At 38.5% G+C, this 20,153-nt stretch overlaps 1 pseudogene; it reads left to right on the forward strand.

Moving 5' to 3' along the window:
- The first annotated feature begins 144 nt into the window (after nt 1–144).
- Nucleotides 145–19,431, forward strand: LOC133095765 (ATP synthase F(0) complex subunit C2, mitochondrial-like; annotated as a pseudogene).
- The last annotated feature ends 722 nt before the right edge of the window (nt 19,432–20,153 follow it).

Genomic DNA, 20,153 nt, shown 5'->3' on the forward strand with positions numbered 1-20,153 from the left:
GCGCTTCCGGCGCTGCCCGAACCACTGCGCCTGCGCACCAGGGGGATTGGCCATCTTCGCTGACGTGCGCCGCTGGCCGGCGTCACCCCACCGGACGTGGCTCCTGGAGCTGGGAGAGGCCAGTTAGCCCCTGTGTAAAGGGCGATGGACACAGTCCCACACTGCCTCGCTTCGTCACGTCCAATCAGACTCAAGGAGGGACGTTTCTGCGCAGAGAAATGCACCCTGGCGGTTGTATTCCTTGCTTCCGGAAAGGCGGGCTGTGCATTATGGGTTAGGTAGTGAACCTCTGTTCTTTCCGTCCTTTGCGCGCGTTTTCTTCAAGGGAATGCGCGTTGGGGATTTCCTGCTCTACGAAGGTACGCGGTTCACGCACGGGACCACACACTTGCTCTAATGGAGGGGGGGAAAACGGGCACTGCTTTCCCAAGAGATAACTTGTTAAAAGCCGACGTGCAGGGGAAGAGGCTGTAGCAACCCAATATGAAGCTAGGCCTAAACACCTCCGTCCCCACGCCAGGTCATATTGAAGATCCCTAATCTTTTGTCAAAACAAGAGAACTCCGAGACATTTTCGTCGACTATTGAAGCTTTTTAAGAGAAGCCAATGGGGAAGGCTTTTCTTGTATTTCTTCTCTCCCAGAAGAAGCATGGAAGATTTATTCCCGATGTTAAGAAAGTGGAAAGCCTCCTCACTTAAAAAATATTTACGATCTTAGTGTTTTCCTGACTACAAAATAAGGTATACATCTTGTTTAAAATACACATATCTACACATATATCCGTAAGTTCCCCACAATCTTCGCCTCCTACATATTTCCTCCATACTGTTGGTGCAGTTTAGGATTAGTAGCACCCCCGACCAACACCCTTATGCTGGTTAAGTCATGCTCACCCACCTTTCAGATCTGTTTAGAGTTTAACTCCCTGGGAAAATACATTCTTGACCTCCTAACTAAATTACTCAGGCTCAAAAAAATCATAACTGCTCTTCACAGTTATGATTTCACATTTAATATTACTATTGACAACCCTCTTCCCCTCTCCCACTTGTCTGAAAACTCTAGAAGGCCGGCCTCTAGCCCGTTTTTATATTACGTTGTTTTCGCTGGGCTCGGCACACCGCAAAACTCACACACGGTTGAATGATAGAGAGATAGCTGAATAAACTATGGTGTATCCGTTACTATTCCTGAGAATACTCTCAGGAGTTAAAGGGATGTAGAACTATAAATTCTAATGAAAACATCTCCGAGATACAGTTACTGAAAAAACGCCAAATAATGAGTAAGTACCGTGAAGGAATATAAAAATGTAGATTTCACCCGGGGTGGGGGGTGTGTGTGTGTGTGTGTGTGTGTGAGAGGGAATGCAGAACAATAACTTTCAAGTAGAATCTGCAGTAATGATAGTTACTGGTTACCTGTCTAACCTGTGTGGAGCGAGGAGGGCACCTTCCCCAGAGTGAGGGAACCTAGTTTGGGGGTGGTAGTCAAAAGAGCTTTATCTATACTTTTAAAAATCCGCTTTATTGAGATATCATTTACATGCAACAAAATTCACCAATTCTAAGTGTACAATTCTATGAATTTTAACAAATGTATACAGTAGTGTAGCCAACACCATAATCATGATATTAATCATTTATATTACCCCCAAAAGTTCTCTCACACTCCTTTGTAGTCGTTCTCTTCCCTCACTTCAAGCTGCTGGCCAACCACTGATGTGCTGTCACTATAGACTTGCCCTTTCCAAAATTTCATGTAAATGGCATACTACAGTATGTAGTCAGTCTTCTGTGTGTGGCCTCTTTCTCCTAGCAGAATGATTTTGAGATTCATCCATGTTATAGCATGTACCAATACTTTGTTTTTTATTGCTGAGTAATATTCCATTGTATGGATATACTACAATTTCTTTATCCATTCATCAGTTGATGGCCCATTTGGGTTGTTTGAAGTTTTGGACTTTTATGAATAAAACTGTTTGAACATTTGAGTACAAGTGTCTGTGAATCTGTATTAATTTATTTTTACAAGATGAATTTATTCATGCACTTATGTAATTTAAAAAATAATCTTTTAATTCAATGACTAAGTTCACCACTGTTTGACATTTATTCTTCCAGATTTTACTCTCTGAAATATTAACATCCCTATATAAATATTAATGGGATTTTATACTGCTAAGCAACTCCTTTTTCAATTTACTAATATACTGTGGCCATTTTAAAATATCAGTACTTACAGATTTAACTCATTCTTTTTAAGGGTTGCATTTCATTGTATGCATGTAAGATAACTTATTTAAGTGATCTATCAAATTGTAAAACATGAATTTCTTTGATCAAAATTCCACTTTCAATAATTTATGGTACCAAAATTTCCCTCAAGTTTCCTACGTGATACTTGTAAGATGTTCAATGTTCATTACAGCACTGTAATGGAGAAAACTGGAAACATCATTTAAAATAAATAAATATATTTTTTTGGCCGTGCAGCTTGTGGGATCTTAGTTCCCCGACCAGGGATTGAATCCATGCCCTCGGCAGTGAAAGCGTGGAGTCCTAACCACTGGATGGCCAGGGAATTCCCAAAACAAATATTTAAATACTCCTTTGTTTCTTTTCCTCACTGGTCACTAGTTCAGACATTCCAATTTTGCTTTTGCTTTGCTGCAATTTTATGAATTTACGACAGTAATAAATGAAGACAGTTATTAGACCCATTGCCAGGATAAAGATTTAATTTCTTTTCCTAATAGTGCTATCCTAGGCTATTCTGTAGTTGCTTATTCCAGCTGGTGCATTCTGCAGGATGGGGTTGAATAAGATAAAAACCTGCGAAGTTTCAAAAAGAGTAAGCTTTATATTGTTGAAGGCCTACTGAGTAAAACTACGTTTGGTAGAACTACCCTTCAGAAACTGTCATTTCTCAGGAGTGACCCTGAGCAATCAAAACCAAAACCTTCTTTACTCAGGTGGATAAGGTAAAGCCACTTCACAGATTACAGTGGATTTATTCTGCCCCCCACTTTTTTTTAAATTTCCAAATGTTCCAATAATAACATTCTTAAGCAAGGTGAAATTAAATTTCAATTAAATATACAACATTTGAGGAACAGGGAAATGCAAAGGGTAAGCAACTGATTTTTGCACTCAGATTTTTAAACTCTTTAAAAGCAACTTAATAGACATGTTTATTAATTTTTGGTGTGCAACAAAATGCTATTTGACTTTGTAATAACTGAAAGTCTATGCAATTACCTGAGAGAGCCACATATTTTCCCAGAATTTGACTTAAATGGAATTATAGACTATATCTCCCTTTTTGAGAAGAAAACTTCCTTTTCACTGGAAATACATGTAAAGAGTTGCTTAGCAGTTGAATAACTTAAAATTGCATTTTGGAAGCTTGCTAGATAAAACATTCTTGTATCCTTTAAGTTTTTATGCCTGCTTTGAGTTTTTATAGAATTCCTTAAAACAATGTTCACCTGATCTAAGGGTCTTCTTAAATTGATTTTCTAAATTTCTCGAGACAAATGAAATGGGTCCCCTTCCTCATAACTTCTTCCAAAATATTATCCATATGTTCTGCTTAGTTAAGCAAAACAGATGGAAAGAATCCTGATCTCCATCACTAGCCTCTAAAACCTAAACCAAAAAATCAAATGAAGATGTCAGGAATAGATTTTTCAGATTTCCATTTAAGATTTGCTACACATCAAGAAGCTAATGGAGGTTACAAAACAGGATAATGGCCCACTGAAATGTCTCCATTGAAAGATAAGGATAATCAGAGTCAGAGAGGTTAAGTAACCTGCCCAAGGTGTCACAGCTAGTAAGAACTGGGATAAGAACCCATTTCTTCTCATGTCAACACCCTTAACCATGGTACTACTGCCTTTTTTTTTTTTCTTTTAAGTATACTTAAAAGCAAGGGTTCCCATATGGAACAAACAGAATGGAATACCTATTTTAATTAGTGTGAAGAAGCCTCCAAAAGATTTCAAAATTCCCAGATAGCCTCTTTCAAATACTTGTCGTAAAAGGCTAATGAAAAATCAGGTACAAAAGGTATCTAAAACAATAACTAGGTCTAACCCATTACACCCTCCTAGGCTTCCTCATCAAAACATTGGCCCCCAAAATGATGTCTCAATTTCAATCAACTGGGACACTGGAAAAAACTATCCTCAAAAACCCTATGTAAATTCTTCAGCATCAACTTAAATGGCCTCATATGGGTCCCTCCCAGAGTCGATGACTCTCTGAGGGATTTTCTGGCAAACTGCTATGTATTTCCTTAAACAGCCAAGGGGAAACAAAAATTAAAATTGATGAGGTTATTGAATACCACCAGAAATATTTATTGTTTGTCCTGGATGAAACCTGACAATATATTTGAAAGGATTTGATAACTTTAGGATTAGAAATTTGGCCAAATGGGAGAAGCTGATATTCAGGGCCTCCTAGGAATTTTTTTAGGCCTTCTCTCCTAAGCTAAATATACTCAAAGGGAAAGAGGCATTCAAACAATAGGTGAATCGGTGTGTCAGTCCTTTTTGTTAATCCTAAAACCTCCCCATTCATCTTAAAATACTTGTAGACATTGTGACATTAGAAACACAACTGTCCTGCAGATACACCCCAAAAATCCATCTTGTAAAAAACTTGGATACTTTGTGCCTTTGTGATATAGATTTTATACCCCCATTCTCTCTAGGACCTCAAAGCCATTCTTGGAGATGCAAACATCAGGGAGGTAATTCTTATCAAAACGGGTAAAAATCATTAAAAAAACTGTTGTGACTTTTACACAAATACTAGTAACTATAAGGTCTCTGTGTCTCTGTGCATTTATATTTATACACGTTGTAAATGTGTGATATTCTCCACCTCTGGATGATATTATCAAAATTAATTTGTAGGGACTTCCCTGGTGGCTCAGTGGTTAAGAATCCGCCTGCCAATGCGGGGGACAAGGGTTCGATCCCTGGCCTGGGAAGATCCCACATGCTGCAGAGTAACCGAGCCCGTGCACCACAACTACTGAGCCCGCACCCTAGGGCCCGGGAGCCACAAGTTCTGAACCCTCGAGCCACAACCACTGAAGCCCGTGCACCCTAGAGCCTGGGCACCACAACTACTGGGCCCGCGCGCCTAGAGCCCGTGTGCTGCAACAAGAGAAGCCACCGCAAAGAGAAGCCCGCGCACCGCAATGAAGAGTAATAAGCTCGCTGCAACTAGAGAAAACCCACAGGCAGCAACAAAGACCCAACACAGCCAAAAAAATAAATAAAATAAAAATTTTTTAAACTGTAAAAAAAAAAAAAGAAACCCTTATAAAAAAATTTGTAAAGTGCTCTATTTGATTGGCTTAAAAACAAACAAGTGCATATATATATATAAATTAAGGATTGGGTATTCTAAAACTCAGAAATATAGAAACTAACCCAGATGTTTTTCAACTTTGTGTGATCTAGGATAAATTAAAGCTAGTTTAAGTTCACTGGTGTAAAAACAGGCATGTTTCTAGAATTATCAGCATCAAGTATAAAATTTTTTATTTTACCTGGGTTAACTGGTCAGGTAGGCTCATGTTGCCTCTTTTAAAATATGTGTCAGCAGGAAAGTAATCAAAGTATGATTCTTAGGAGCAAGTAATAGATATAGATAAACCGTTTTTAGGTGAACTCTTTAGCAATAATTATATTTTATGTGTACTTAAAAAAAATTTCCCAGATCTCTCTGGTTACTTGAAACTTTAAAGATTTTGCAAGTTAAATTAAATAATAGGGTTTATTGAATATCTGGATCATTTCCAAATGGGATAAAATACTGATACATTAATTGCTAAATATAGGTTCATCTACTTTTGGCTTCCTACTATAGAGAAACTAAAGAAAAAGGAGAACATGCTTGTAGAAATAAAAGTTTCCAAGGGTTAAAAGTTATAATTAATGCATGTATTATAATTAAGACTACTGGAAATAGTAGAGGAGACAGCTCTGTATGTAAGGACAGCATGATGTGTTTTTGGTTAAGAAGAGGTTTGAGGAATTTGTTGAAGGAAATGAGAGTAATTTTGTCTAAACTAGAACTTCTGGTTATTTCAGAAGACAGTGAGAGAGAATTTTGCCTTGTGTAATCAAGCTGGATAAAACTGAATTATAAGGGTTTTAAAATTACGCTTTAAAATTAGTAGTGTACTGAACGTAAAACTAAAACTTGATTTCCTTTTACCTGTTAAAAGGACAGTGTTTTTTTTTTTATCATTTTGGCCAAATAGATAATTAAGTATTGTTTCATGATCTGTGATCCTATTTAGTCAAGTGTCCAAACTTTTGATATTCTTTGATAGCTTCCCCAAATCAAATGCTATATGAAGTCCTTTTGATCTCTAGTTAACTTTGGGATTTCTCAGGGGCCCCCTGAAATATCTCAAAGAATTTATTCTCTCACCTCATAAAAAGGGAGATGTTAAACTAATTTAGGCTTATTTGATATGTTAAATTACATGGGAAGCATTGTCAAATAAGTAACATTAAGCCTTCTTTATGTTGTGTCTGTATAGGTATGTGTTAATAAGTGTTCCAGAAATTGTATGAAATTCCTGGAAGTCTGATATGTCCTGGCATAATGTGGTCTGTCATCAAAATTGAGGCTCACACTAAAAGGACTGAACTTGAATATCAGGGAAATGCCCTAGCTTTTATGCAAAGGCAGTAGCAACAGAATCCGTAAAGATTGTGGTACCTGTGGATGACGTCTATTCTACTTCTGGAAAAAAAAAAAAAAAAAAGACCCCTCATTGCCAGACCTTTGCCATTCTGATATCCTTCCAACATGGCAAAGGTCTGTTCCAGAAACAGAGAAATTAAGATGGGTAAACAATGGCTGTAATTTAAACAGTCATGGCTATAGGAAACCCAAGACAGCCACTTGGTTCTTCCAGGCTCTCTGGCAAACCCCAGTTTTCGTTTTTCCCATTCCTCCTGCACAGGCCTCATTTCTTCCCTCTGGACCCTTTGAACACCTGCAGCTGGACTTCATTCAACTGCCACTTAGTATGGGTTATCAATACTTTTTTTTATTGTATGCATGTTTTTCAGATGGGTTGAAGCCTTCCTCTGCCATAAGGCTTGATGCCCTCACAGTGGCAAGGAAATTGTTTGACAATGGGTTTCCCACTTTGGGTAGACCTTTCACAATCTCCACTGATCAAGGTACCCACTTCATTGGGCAAATCATATGAGCCTTAATGAAAAACTGACAAACTTCTTGGAATTACCACTGTCCCTATATCACCCTCAATCATCGGGTAAGGTCAAGAGAACTAATGGAAATACTGGTTTCAAGCAGAGCAAGTATTAATTACATGGGACTGCATAAACTCAGGAGGATGCTCTAACATTTTGGATTTCCAGATTTAAGGAAACCTTTTCTCTGAAGCTATCTAGGACTTAATGGCAGTTTGGTAAAGTATACCTTTGTGAACAAAGATGAAACATTTACTTTTCTCCCTACCTGGTCCCTCCAGAATTCAGAATCTCTCAGTGAATATTCTTATTTTCATGACAATATATTTATCTGCATAAGTTCAATAAGAATCTGTTCTCCTTCTCACACTGCACCCAAACCATATGAATATGAGGACTACAGAGAGCAGTCATATAAATGTAAGGAATGTGGGAGAGCCTTCAGTTACCACAAATCTGTTCCTATGAAAGGACTCACCCCGGAAGAACACTCTGTGAATGTAAGCAATGTGGAAAAGCCTTCAGTTAATACCAGTCTATTCAAAGACATGAAAAGAGTCACATTGGGGAGAAACCCTATGAATGGAAAAATGGGTAAAGCCTTCAATTGTTCCAATTATGTTAAGATAAATGAGAGAACTCATACTGGAGAGAAACCCTATGAATGCAAGGAATGTGGGAAAGCCTTCAGTTACTGCAGTACATTTTGAAGCCATGAAAGAACTCAGAATGGAGAGAAATCTCTTGAATGTAAGCAAAGTGAGAAAGCCTTCAATTTGCCTAAATCCTTACAAAATCACGTGAGAATGAACACCAGGAAGAAACGATATAAATGTGAAAAACATGGGAAATTTTTCAATTTCAACAAATACCATCAAAGTCATATGTAAACTCCCACTGGAGAGAAATCCCACGAATACAAGTAATACTGGAAAGCCTGATGTAAATTAATTCACATATAATGCTTCTGAAAATTCACAATATGAATGAAAGTTATCAGTTATAAATATATATATTTTTTAATCAATCCCTCATTCATAAAGTAATTCTGTGGAGCATGGATTCTGCTTGTTACTTTTACCAATGTACACTGAACTGAGATGATTCTGTAAGTACTTTTCGCCCTAGTACGTAAGTTTAATAGGTCATGTTTTTTCATTAAATCAGTTAATAACATTTTTGTCTTTCCATTATGAAGTTTGCTGGATCCATGGGTAAATTGAAGTGTACTTTGAATATGCAAGTAGCTTCAATTTTTATATAATTAAAAAACTGTTTTCTAAGTAAGGGGTCATTGAAAAATGACACTCTGACATTTGTTGGACTTTTCCAACTGGCCTCCTGTGGGAGGTTCTGGATATCTTACCCATTATATATATTCCACTTTTCCTATAAGAAAAATTACATTTTGTTGGCCAGAAGAGCCTTTTTCCATTTTCCTTGCTAGTAAATAGTTGACATAAATTTGTTAAGTATACAAAGGTTGTTATATCGTCACATGTGAAGTATTCTTTTCATCTTTTGCCTTTTGTTCTTTGTCATTACTTCTAATTGGGATATGAATAACGGACTTTGCATTAACAAGGGGGACCTGTGATAGGACAATAAAATCTGGAGTTGGAGATTACCATTCTGGATTGTATCCTGTCAACATAGGTAATGTTATGAAGCACATTTTCTAAAATCTACTGCTTTTATGGCTCCATGTTAGAATTCATGGAATCTATGGAAGAGGGAGGACAATAACAGCTTTTGTTTTATTGAATAGCAAAGGAAATCAAAAAAAAAAAAAAAAAAGAAATAAAGAAAAAGAACCTGTTCTCCTTGTAAAAGGACACAATTACCAAGGCTTTCACTGGAATGTAATGTTTGAGAGAAACGTACATAGCCTCATATGACCAGACAGCTTCAAGGAACTGCTTGGAAAAATCAAGCTGTTATTTTGCTTACAAGGTTCTAGCAAAGCAATCTTACAAAAATACTTATACGGCCAATCACTGTTCTTGCTGCATGTATATAAATAATCAGGCCAAGTTTAATACAAACAAATTTAGTTTTACTGTGATTATCTATAGTAAAAAAAATGGGAGTAATTATAGAGAGAAAAGTTTAAGTTTTTACCTTTGTAGATATTAGATTTTAGTGCTGTTAATTGTCACACCTCTATACTGGACTCCCCTGGCCTAAGGTATTGCCTGTGGTCTCCTGACTGTTCATAATACCACTTTTGGGAAACATAAACTCACTCCACATGAGATAATCATGGGCAGACCAATGTCTATTGGTATACAACCTTCTGCTGATCCTTTGCAGTCCCATGCTAGTATGATCAGCTACTGTAAGTCTTTAATATCTTACTTTCAAGCCTATTACCAACAGGTTAAAGAAGCTTTCCCATATTCCAATTTAGGGAAACCTTGTTGGTCAGAGTCTGGAGCCTGGTGACTGGATATTCTAGAGGCATTATCAGAAAAAAACCACCCTCAAGCCCCACCGGAAGGAAACTTACCAAGTGCTTCTGGCCACTTGCACTGCTGCAAAACTAGAAGGCAATAAGCCTTGTATACATATATCATAGCCAAAGGAGGCTCCAACTGACATCTGGTCCTGTACAAACACTGGAGACCTCCAAATCAAGTTGACAAGGATGAGAAGTAGTGGACATCGATGTAGACTGCTTCCATCCAAGACACCAGATCAAGACTTCCCATTTCAGCTAAACACAAAATCTTTTCTTCTCTTTCCTTTATTCTGGCACTGACTTGGAAAGATAATGTCATCAGCCATATCTTCCAGGCCATTGCTAAGGAAGGTAATCTCTAGAATTTAGAACAACTTTTTATTGCAAGCTAGGAAAAAAATCTAACCGACCCCGGCCTTAAATGGGCAAATGCAACAATTCTTGCAGATGAGTCCATTAACAATGCCACCTTAGTGGACAGGATTTATTTTTTGGTGGTTATCATTCTCCTTGGGCATATGAATGCCTAGATGGCTGGTGCACAGCTGGGCAATGCTTCCTAAGTTACCTAACTGTGACCCTAACTGTTCTCGAAAAGGCCTACCAGGAGGCATTTATGATTCAGGATTTGCTTCCCTTGGCAGGTCCCAACTTCCCTGGTTAGGAATAAATACAAATGAGGCTATGATCAGGAACCTTTCCTTAACTCTTGAAAGTACAGCAGGATCCACTGCTAAGCAATAGCCTCCCAGCAAAGATCCTTGGACTTTCTGGGAGGGTTGAAATTCAGTTACATATTAAGCAAGCCACTTGGCTTAAGAAGATGACTCTGAATGGGGTCTTTGATTGGTTTGGGTCTTGGAGACCATAGCTTCAAAGTCCACTCCAAACACTGGAAATTATCCTGCTTATTATAATCATAGTAATCCCCCTGGTGCTTTGTATCCTCTCAGAAGCTTTAAATGCGTGTTTGCAGCCACTAACCACCATGCAAATGATCACCCTAAGACTAAACAACAGAAAAGAAGCAAAGAGAGTAACCAATTTAAGGATTATGAACCATGACCTGTGAATGTCACAGGGCTTAAGGAAAAATGTCATGACCTATGGATGTAGAGAGTGACCTATGGCAGCTGAGAGTGGCACTAATGCCTTAATTTTTTATCACATCTCATTTATGCTGAGAGTTTGATCAGAAGGGGGGAATTGTTCAAGAAGAAGCAGACCCAAAATGGAGTCATTTGCTTCCCCTTACCCACTACAGCAAACCAGGACTTAATTGCTGTTCCAACTCCTCCCAGAAATGACCTTTTGTTTAACAATGGTTAAAGAAATTATTAGGTAGCATGAAGCTGAAATGTCTAAGACTGCTATGTACCATAACAACATCAACATCATTTATTATTTCAGAAAACCTTCTTCCCCTTACCCAAATCTCCATCTATCCTGACTGTATAAATATTTCAAATGTCTCATAATTACTCACATATTTCCCATGCTACAAAACAGAAATGAATTTACTCAAAAAAATTTTTCCTCCAAAAATTAGATTTACTGACTCATGTCTTCATGGTAAATGATGGTTGATAGTGAAACAATCATCTAACATTAAATTCAAATATCTGTATGGTTCTCAAATTTTAACATGCATCAGGATTCCTTAGAGGGATTGTTAAAACCAGATTGCTGGGACTCTCACTTCTAGTCAAGATAAAGTAACAAAGACCAGATTTACCCCCTCACCTAAAATAATTTTTTAAAAAACAGACAAAATTTATTAAACAATGGTTTTCAAGACCCTGGACACCAGGCAATGAAAAACAATGATTCCTGAAAGACAAAACAAATGCAGTAAGGCCTGAATCTGAGACTGCCCCTGCTTACTGCCTTGAGAGTGTTTCCAGGCCATAGCACAGAAAGGGAAACAGAGGGGTAGGCTGGTGAACTCCTTGAGCTGAAAGTCTGAGGAAACCAAACTTTAGGGCAGAATGCCAGACAGGAGAGAGCAAAGAAAGAAAAATATCTTGTATAGAAAGAGATCTACAGAAGGTTCCCCTAGAATATTCAGCAGAGTACCGATAAGTACATGCATGTGCGGAAACGACCGAAAAGCCAAAGACTCATCAAAGGATTAAAGAGAACAGTGCCTGTTCCCATCAGCAAGACTGAAAAAACTCATAATTCATGGGTTAGTGAGTAGGATACTCAAGAAGGTCTCCCCTCAGTAGTGAAGAATAATTAGTTCTATATTGAGCACTACTTCGAACCTACCTAACAAGTCATAAAACACCTGAAAGGACCAAATTGTTTGCAAATAGCTTAACTGCATCCTAGAACAAAGCTCAAGAAATTTTTAAGAATACAAAAATATCCAACGTCTAACAAGGTAAAATTCTGGCATCTAACCTAAGATTATTATTTTTTTAATTTTTATTTATTTTATTTTATTATTTAATTTTTTTGGCTGCGTCAGGTCTTAGCTGCAGCACTCAGGATCTTCGTTGAGGCACGTGGGAGCTTTTCGTTGCAGCACACGGACTTCTCTCTAGTTGCGGCACGTGGACTCCAGAGTGCGTGGGCTCTGTAGTTTGCAGCATGCAGGCTCTCTCGTTGAGGCACGTGAGCTCAGTAGTTGTGGCGCGTGAGGGCTTAGTTGCCCTGTGGCATGTGGGATCTTAGTTCCCTGACCAGGGACTGAACCTGCGTCCCCTGCATTGGAAGGCGGATTCTTTACCACTGGACCACCGGGGAAGTCCCTAACCTAAGATTATTGAGTATACAAAGAAGCAGGAACACATGACCCATAATAATGAGGTAGTCCATCAAAATGAACTCAGAACTGACAGAGACGTTATCTTAAATAAGTACAGGACTTCCCTGGTGGCGCAGTGGTTAAGAATCCGCCTCCCAGTGCAGGGGACACGGGTTCGAGCCCTGGTCCGGGAAGATCCCACATGTCATGGAGCAACTAAGCCTGTGTGCCACAACTACTGAGCCTGCGCTCTAGAGCCCACGAGCCACAACTACTGAAGCCCACGCGCCTAGAGCCCGTGCTCTGCAACAAGAGAAGCCACCGCAATGAGAAGCCCGCGCACCGCAACGAAGAGTAGTCCCCGCTCACCGCAACTAGAGAAAGCCTGCGCACAGCAACAAAGACCCAATGCAGCCAAACATAAATAAATTTAAAAAAAAAAGAAAAAGTACAGACATGAAAGACAAAAGAAAGACATAAATCAAGCTTCTAGAAATAAAAACTACCATGTCTGAGATGAAAAATACACTAGATAGTTAACAGATTAGACAATACAAAAGAGAAGACTAACTTAAAGGCATAGCAATACAAAAGTATCCAAAATGAAATACACATAGAGGAGTAAAACAAAAACATGAAAAGCATCAGTGAGCTGTAGGACAACCTCAAGCAGCCTAATACGAGAGTAACTGATGTCCCTGAAAGAAGGGAAAGGGGACAGAAAAAATACTTGAAGAAATAATGACCAAGTTTTCCAAATTTGATTACAACTATAAAACCACATATTCAAGAAGCTCAACTGACCCCGTACAAGAAACCTGAATAAAACTACATCATGGGCTTCCCTGGTGGCGCAGTGGTTGAGAATCTGCCTGCCAATGCAGAGGACACAGGTTCAAGCCCTGGTCTGGGAAGATCCCACATGCCGCGGAGCAACTGGGCCCGTGAGCCACAACTACTGAGCCTGCGTGTCTGGAGCCTATGCTCCGAAACAAGAGAGGCCGCGACAGTGAGAGGCCCGCGCAACGCAATGAAGAGTGGCCCCCGCTCGCCGCAACTAGAGAAAGCCCTCACACAGAAACGAAGACCCAACACAGCCAAAAATAAAAATTAAAAAAAAAAAAAACTACATCAAAGCCTATCATTATCAAATAACTCAAAACCAGTGACAAAGAGAAAATCTTAAAAGTAGCAAGAGAAAAAGAGACTTATCAGCTACATAGCAACAAAGATAAAGATGACATATTTCTCACTGGAAATAATGCAAGCAGGAAGACAGTGGAGTAGCATTTTAAAATACTAGTAGCATTTTAAAATACCAGAAAGAAAAAAGAACAGCTTAGAAATCTATATGCAGCAAAAAAACATCATTTAAAAAGAAGGTAAAATAAAGATATTTCCAGACATACAAAAGTTGAAAGAATTCATCAACAGCAAATCTGCACTACAAGAAACGTTAAAGGAAGTTCTTCAGGCAGAAGGATAATGATACCATAAAGAGCTACACAAAGGAATAAAGAGCACCAGAAAAGGTTAAGTATAAGAGTATACATGTAAGAATTTGTTTTCTTACTATTTAAAACTTAAAAAAAAAAAAATGAACTATTTAAACAAAACTAACAATAATGTATTGTGGTATTTATAACTTATGTAAAAGTAAAATCCATGAACAATATTACAAAGGCTGGAAGGAGCCAAACAGAAGTACACTATTATAATATTCTATACATCAAGTGGCATAATATCACTTGAGGGGGAACTGATAAGTTACAAATGTGTGCTGTAAATCTTAAAGCAACTACACTAAAATAATAAAACAAAGAGTTATACTTAATAATCCCACAAAGGAGATAAAACGAGATCATAAATATTCCATTAATTCAAAAGAAGTCAGAAAAAAAGGAAAAGGGGAACAAGAGCAGATAATACAAACAGAAAACAAATAGCAAGATAATAGATTCAAATGTGTTTTTTTGTAACCATAGCAATAATCACAGTAATTGTAAATGATATACCAATTAAAAGGCAAAATTTGTGAAACTGGATAAAAAAGCAAGAACTAGGGAATTCCCTGGCAGTCTAGTGTTTAGGACTTGACACTTTCACTGCAGTGAGCCCGGGTTCGACCCCTGGTCAGGGAACTATAAGACCCCACAAGGTGTTCAGCGTGGCCAGAAAAAAAAAAAAAAAGCAAGAACTATGTTACCTACAAAAGTATTTTATTTTATTTTATTGAAGAGCTGGCTCTTCGTAAAAAATATTTATTTATTTATTTATTTTGGCTGCACCGGGTCTTAGTTGTGGCAAGCAGACTCCTTAGTTGAGGCATGCAGGCTTCTTTTTTTAATTTTTATTTTTTTATAAATTTATTTTATTTATTTCTTTTTGGTTGCGTTGGGCCTTCATTGCTGCATGCAGGCTTCCTCTAGTTGCAGTGAGCGGGGGCTACTCTTCGTTGCGTTGCATGGGCTTCTTATTGTGGTGGTCTCTCCTGTTGCACAGCACGGGCTCTAGGCATGTAGGCTTCAGTAGTTGTGGCATGTGGGCTCAGTAGTTGTGGCTTGCGGGCTCTAGAGTGCAGGCTCAGTAGTTGTGGCACACGGGCTTAGTTGCTCCACGGCATGTGGGATCCTCCTGGACCAGGGCTTGAACCCGTGTCCCCTGCATTGGCAGGCAGATTCCCAACCACTGTGCCACCAGGGAAGCCCCCATGCAGACTTCTTAGTTGCGGTATGCAGACTCTTAGTTGCAGCATGTGGACTTCTTAGTTGCAGCATGCGAACTCTTAGTTGTGGCATGCATGCGGGATCTAGTTCCCTGACCAGGGATTGAACCTGGGCCCTCTGCATTGGGAGTGCAGAGTCTTACTCCCTGGACCACCAGGGAAGACCCTACGAAAGTATTTCAAATGTAAAAATACAAGTAGGTAAAAGTATGGAAAAGATATCATGCTAACAGTAGTCATAAGAAACCTGGAATTCTATTAATATCAGACTAGATTTCTGAGCAAAGTATACACAAATCTACAATTATGGTCAAGAGATTTCAATAGCCCTCTCTTAATAACTGACAGAACAAGAAGGCAGAAAATCAGCAAGGACGTGAACAACCCTATTAACAAACTTGACCTAACTGACATTTATATAACACTCTACCCAACAACAGCAAAATACACATTGTTCTCAAGTGTACCCAGAACATTTACAAAGATAAACCATATTCTGGACCATAAAATGAATCTTAAAAATTTAAAAGGACTCAGATCATACCAAGTATGTTCTCAGACCACATTAAATAAAATTTGAAATCAAGAACAAAATGATTTTTAGAAAATCTATAAATATTTAAAAAGGAAATAACACTTCTAAATAACCCATGGATCAAAGAAATCCTAAAGGAAATTATAAGGTATTTTGAACTGAATGAACATAAATATAGAACATATCAGAATTTATGGGATGCCACTAAAGCAGTACTTAGGGGAAATTGTATAGCACTAAAAACCTCTATTAGAGAAGAGAAAAAGGTCTCAGATCAATGACCTCAGCTTCTATCTACCTTGAGAAACAAAAAAAAAGAAGACCAAATTAAAACCAAAGTAAGCAGAAGAAAGGAAAGACAAAAGTAAGAATCAATGAAATGGAAAACAGAAAAACAGAAAATCAATATAACCAAAATCTGGTTCTTTAAGATGAATAAAATTCATAAACCTCCAGTATCAGGAATGAGAAAAGTTACATCACTATAGTTTCTACAGATAATGAAAGAATAACAAGGGAATATTATGAACAATTTTATTCCCTTAAATGCCACCACTTAGATGAAACGGACACAGTTCTTGAAAAACACAAAATACCAAAGCTCACTCAAGAAGAAATAGATAACCATAACAGCCTTGTATCTTTTTAAAAGTTGAAAATGTAAACACCTTCCCACCAACCATCATTTAAGGAAGAAATAATACCATTGTGACACAGAGTCTTCCAACTCACTCCATGAGGCCTGATACCAAAACCAGACAGTCATTACAAAAAGACTACAACCCAACACTGCTCATGAACACAGATGCAAAAATTCTAAACAAAAATTTAGCAAATCAAATCCAAAACTATATTAAAAGGATAACATATCAAGGCTAAGTGGGGTTTAATCCCAGGAATACAGTTGGTTTAACATTCAAAAGTTGATCAGTGTTAACAAACCAATCACATTCACAAAATGAAAACAAAACAAAACCATATAATCATCTTGATAGATTCAGAAAAAGCATTTAAGGGCTTCCCTGGTGGCGCAGTTGTTGAGAGTCTGCCTGCCAATGCAGGGGACACGGGTTCGAGCCCTGGTCTGGGAAGATCCCACATGCCACGGAGCAACAAAGCCCGTGAGCCACAACTACTGAGCCTGCGCGTCTGGAGCCTGTGCTCCGCAACGAGAGGCCGCGACAGTGAGAGGCCCGCGCACTGCGATGAAGAGTGGCCCCCGCTCGCCGCAACTGGAGAAAGCCCACGCACAGAAACGAAGACCCAACACAGCCAAAAATAAATTAATTAATTAATTAATTTAAAAAAGAAAAAGAAAAAGAAAAAGCATTTAACAAAATCCAGAGTCCATTCCTGATAAAAACTCAGCAAACTAGGAAGAGGACTTCATAAACTTGATAAAGGACATCTACAAAAAACCTACAGCTAATATCAGACCTAATGATAAAAGTCTGAATGCTTTCCTTTAAGATCAGGAATAAGACAGATGTCTAGTCTCATATATGTTATTCAACATTCCATTGGAGGTTCCAGCCAGTGAAATCAGGCAAGAAAAATAAACAAAAGTCATCCATATTGGAAAGGAGAAGTAAAACAGTCTTTATTCATAGATGGCATGATCTTCTATGTAAAAAAATATGATGGAATATGCCAAAATAAAGTTACTAGATCTAATAAATGAGTTTAGTAAGGTAGTGGGATACAACATCAATATACAAAAATCAACTATATATTAGAATTTTGAACTGGACTTTTTAATGAAAATTGAAAACTGAATTTTATAAAGTGATATCATTTACAACAATATCAAACATATGATAGGAATATGGGTAAATCTGACAGAAGATGTGAAAGATATGTACCTTGAAAACTATAAAATACTGCTAAGAATTAGAGAAGACATAAATAAATGGAGAGATATATTTTGTTCATAGATCAGAGACAATATTAAGATGTCACTTCTCCCCCAATTTACAATCCCAATCACCAGCAGTAATTTGTGTAGAAATTCATAAATTTCTGCTTCTTCAAAAGACCTGTTATGAAAATGAAAAAAGGCATAAATTTTGGAGAAAAATTTTGTAGACCGTATATCTGAAAAATAATTTGCATCAAGAATATATAGAGAGCTTCCCTGGTGGTGCAGTGGTTAAGAATCTGCCTGCCAATGCAGGGGACACGGGTTCGAGCTCTGGCCTGGGAAGATCCCACATGTTGTGGAGCAACTAAGCCCGTGTGCCACAACTACTGAGCCTGCACTCTAGAGCCCTCGAGCCACAACTACTGAGCCCACGTGCCACAACTACTGAAGCCTGTGCGCCTAGAGCCCGTGCTCCACAACAGGAGAAACCACTGCAATGAGAAGCCCACGCACCGCAACGAAGAGTAGCCCCCGCTCACCGCAACTAGAGAAAGCCTGCACACAGCAACGAAGACCCAATGCAGCCAAAAAATAAATAAATTTATTTAAAAAAAGAAAAAAGAATATATAGAGAACTCTCAAAATTCAACCAGTAGAATTTAAACAACTCAGTCTTTAAAAAGAGCAAAGATTTTAACAGACACTTTACCAAAGAACATATACAGATGACTAATGGAAAGCACATGGAAAGATGTTCAACATCACAGGTCATTAGGGAAATGCAACTTACAATCCCAGTGAGACAACAATACAAGCATATTAGAATGGCTAAATTTAAAAAGGCTGGGCAGGGAATTCTCTGGTGGTCCAGTGGTTAGGGCTCCATGCTTCCACTGCAGGGGGCACAGGTTTGATCCCTGGTCGGGGAACTAAGATCCTGCAAACTACACGGCATGGCAAAAAAAAAAAAAAAAAAAAAAAGGCTGCGCATACCAAGTGTTGAGTAGGATGTGCAGAAACTGAAACTCTCATACACAGTTGGTGGAAACAAATTAGTACAACCACTCTAAAAAAGTTTGGCAATTTCTTAAAAAGTTAAACATTCACCTACCATATGATTCAGCTATCACACGTACTATCACTCCTAGTATTTACCCAAGATAAAAGGATATATATGTCCATACAAAAACTTGTACATGAGTGTTCATAGCGGCTTTATTTGTAATAGACAAAAACTAGAAATGACCCAAACGTCCATCAACAGGTGATTGGATAAGAAATTTGTGTTATAGCCATATAATGGAATACCACTGGGCAATAAAAAGAATCAACTATTTAAACATGCAGTATGAACGAATCTCAAAATCATTATGCTGAATGAAACAAGTCAGATCACGCTCTGCACTGGGAGCCACTTTCCTGCCACAGCCCCTTACTCCCCTCCCTGGTGAGGAGTACCTCTGAGCTGCTGGGCCGACCACTGTCTGCAGTAGTGATGAAACAACTGCAGATGCTGACAGATGAGAGCCTCAGCAGCTTGGCAGCCTCAGGGTTCTTGACCTCCCCTTTCCCTAGGCATAGCTTCCAAACCAGTGCCATTTAAGGGACACTGACACAGCAGCCACGTTCACTGGGGCTGGGGCTGCCACAGTTGGGTGGCTGGGATTGGCACTGTGTTTGGGAGCCTCATCCTTGGTTATGCCTGGAACTCTCCTCTGACGCAACAGCTCTCCTCCTATGCCATTCTGGCTTTGCCCTCTTGGAGGCCATGGGACTCTTTTCCCTGATGGTAGTCTTTTCCATTCTCTTTGCCATGTTAAGGAGCCCTCTCTAACTCCCATAGTTCTTTCTACCGTGTCTAATTGGCCCTGTATGTTCCTTTTCCTACACATCCCCAGGCAGCCTGGGGAAAGTGGTTGGCTCAGGGTTTGACAGAGGGAAGACAAATAAATACTATGTTAAGATGTTAAAAAAGAAAAGAAAAAAGCCAGATCAAAAAAAGAAGTACATACTGTGTGTAAAACCTAGAAAATACAAACTAATCTACAGTGACAGAACACAGATCAGTGGCTGTTTGGAAAGGGGAGGCAGGATGGAGTGCAAAGGAACATAAGATTTTGGGGGGTGACAAGGCATGTTCCTATCTTGACTGTGCTGATGGCTCTATGGGTGTATTCAAATGTCCAAACTTATCAAACTGTACAGTTTGTGTTCAGTTTATTGTACGTCAATTACACCTCAGTAAAGCTGTTTTTTAAAAACACAAATTTCTGGATTCTATCACCAGAGCCTTTGGCTGTAAAAATATTTACCCATTTCGTTCGATCAAAATCAATCATTTTTATAGCTTCCTACTAAAGTCTAAATATCCACTCACTTAATAGCAAGTATGATAACTTGGGAACATAAAGTTACTATTTTTCAAAATTATCTCAATATAGAAGCAATTTATACTACAAAGTATTCATCCTGGTGGATATGGAAAAACATGAGGGATAGTAAAAAAATAAATAAATAAAGGATTTACGAAGTTTAGCTTTCTAATGGCTAAGCAGA

Source organism: Eubalaena glacialis, chromosome 7 (genome assembly GCF_028564815.1).
Source record: "Eubalaena glacialis isolate mEubGla1 chromosome 7, mEubGla1.1.hap2.+ XY, whole genome shotgun sequence".
NCBI classification, from domain to species: domain Eukaryota; kingdom Metazoa; phylum Chordata; class Mammalia; order Artiodactyla; family Balaenidae; genus Eubalaena; species Eubalaena glacialis.